Source organism: Solanum pennellii, chromosome 1, assembly GCF_001406875.1.
Source record: "Solanum pennellii chromosome 1, SPENNV200".
NCBI lineage: Eukaryota > Viridiplantae > Streptophyta > Magnoliopsida > Solanales > Solanaceae > Solanum > Solanum pennellii.
In genome coordinates this window covers 95409317-95411545 of record NC_028637.1, presented here as the reverse complement: position 1 = coordinate 95411545, position 2229 = coordinate 95409317, and the positions used below count along the sequence as shown (strand labels likewise).

At 29.7% G+C, this 2229-nt stretch overlaps 1 non-coding gene across 1 annotated transcript; it reads right to left on the bottom strand.

Moving 5' to 3' along the window:
• Window positions 1-847: 847 nt before the first annotated feature.
• TRNAV-AAC lies at window positions 848-921 on the bottom strand. The gene has a single exon. It is a non-coding gene; the product is annotated as a tRNA-Val (tRNA).
• Window positions 922-2229: the final 1308 nt, after the last annotated feature.

Below are 2229 nucleotides of genomic sequence, written 5' to 3'. Positions count from 1 at the left end.
TATATATATATATATATATACTTCAAACCAGTTTGTTAAGTTGGTCTGTTTTGGACCAAAGCTAATAGACTAAACTCTTGGAATAATTTTGGTGGGCATTTTATCACGAAAAAGAGTTAGTACTTTATTTGAAAATTTGAAAATTGAACTGGGAGATTTGACTACCCATTATATAATTTTTAAAACTTACATGTGTGTGTGTCAAATGCAATAAAAAAAAGGCAAAAATAAAAATAAAAATTCATGGTTTGGATTTCTTGAAGTCAAAGATTTAAATTCAAACAATTTAGTGTCCTTTTTAATTTGTTTAATTATATTCTAATTAGTTTTAGTGGTATTTTTCTTAATTATGTCATCTCTTGTAGTGATAATTTTACGTGGAATACTTTAATTTCCCTTTTTATGGATGAAAATATAATTTCTTAACGGTTTGATTATCTAAATAATATATATTTTTAACTTTTTTCATGTAAGTCTTAGTCCAAAATTACGATTGAGTATCTAACTATGATAAAATTGGACGTCTATCTATCTCATTACGCTTTCCTTTTTCTTATTCCTACATGCTATTCTAACTAATATCGGGCACACAAAAAAATTAAAAAATAAATTTATATGGCTATTGGCTACTTTATATAAAAGTAAAACCGGTGTTTAAATATTTAAAAAGGGAAGAAATGCTGTATTTCAAAGTTTAAATAGTTAACTGTCTTTTTAAGTTAGTTTTTGATTTAACAATGCAAAAAGATTCCCTGTAATATTACATTACTGCAGTATTAATTAGTACCATATTTTTGACTAAATAATAAAATATTTAATTTACTTCAGAAAAAACAGAAGTATAAGATGGCGTCGCCCGGATTCGAACCGGAGACCTTCAGTGTGTTAGACTGACGTGATAACCAACTACACCACGACACCATTGTTGACGGTGTTTAATACATATATTAGTTCCTAAGATCTCGCGTTCCTTCATCTACCATGTAACTTATTTGTTTTCGAGCTCGTTTGGACGTGATTTAAAATCAAGTTGATTTAAAATGAAATTTTGGTAGAATATATAATTTGAACTTTGAAATTGATTGTTTTTTTTTATAAACATTAAAACCTCAAAAATTGTAAATTAACAAAACTTCTATAATTGAAAATTTATTATTTATGATCTTGTTGAACAAAATGACAAATCTCCTCATTTAGTTTGACACTTTATATCTTCTGTGCGAGCAAACTCATACACATCATCTTTTTTGTTGATTACACAAAGAGTGTCAAAATGACACAATTAAGCTTTACATGAAGTATTTAAAACGAACAAAGTCTAATTAAGGAGGCTAAGTAAAAGTTTGTGTCAAATTCAGTTGGTCGCCGATGGATTCATCCCAACTAAGGCCAAATTTGAATTAAGATCAAAATATAGTCACAAATATTTTAAAACCAAATTTGTGGTTATATTTTGATACCAAATTTGTGACTATATTTTGAGAGTGTGCTGCTATATATGGATGGAAACTATTCCTAGTTGCAATGTTTCTTTCGTTTGCTGAACAGAAAAAGGATGCCGGTTAGGATTTTTTTTTTCCAGTTTATGTTTGAAAGATAAATTGGGTTGCTTAATGTTATAGATTAGGTCGGATTAAATTATTGAGGCGGGGAGGGTTGCATCTAAATTTAATTTATTTTAAATTGAATAATTTTTTTAATTCTAATTATTCCATATGTTCTATATTAGTCATAACAGTATATTTAACTCGAAGGTACAACAAGATATACTTAGTTCGAAAGTAGAACGGGAACCCGAAGTATAACTAGAGATATACTTTTAACTATTTCTATAATAGAGAAATATATTTACCTTATTACTGCCGGAGGAGGAGGAGACGGCCACCGTCATCATCACAGAGTCAACAGCCACCATCACGGTTGTGGAGGTGTAGGTGGCGATTACGGAGGATGGACGTGTCGATCACCACCGTCACGGAGGTGGAGGTGGCGGTTACGGAGGTGGTCATCATCATTGAGGCGTGTATTGGTAGTGGAGGAAATTAATTTTAAATATTCGTTAGGAAATATAGGACTAGTATTTTTTTCATTCAGGATCGATCATCCATGTCTTCAACTTTTTCTTTTTAAGTTTGTGTTATTTTTCATCTATACATTTCCAATAAATCTTAATTAGTTGAAGATATATACAGAATTGTAAATTATAGTGCAAAATTAAAATACTAGCTT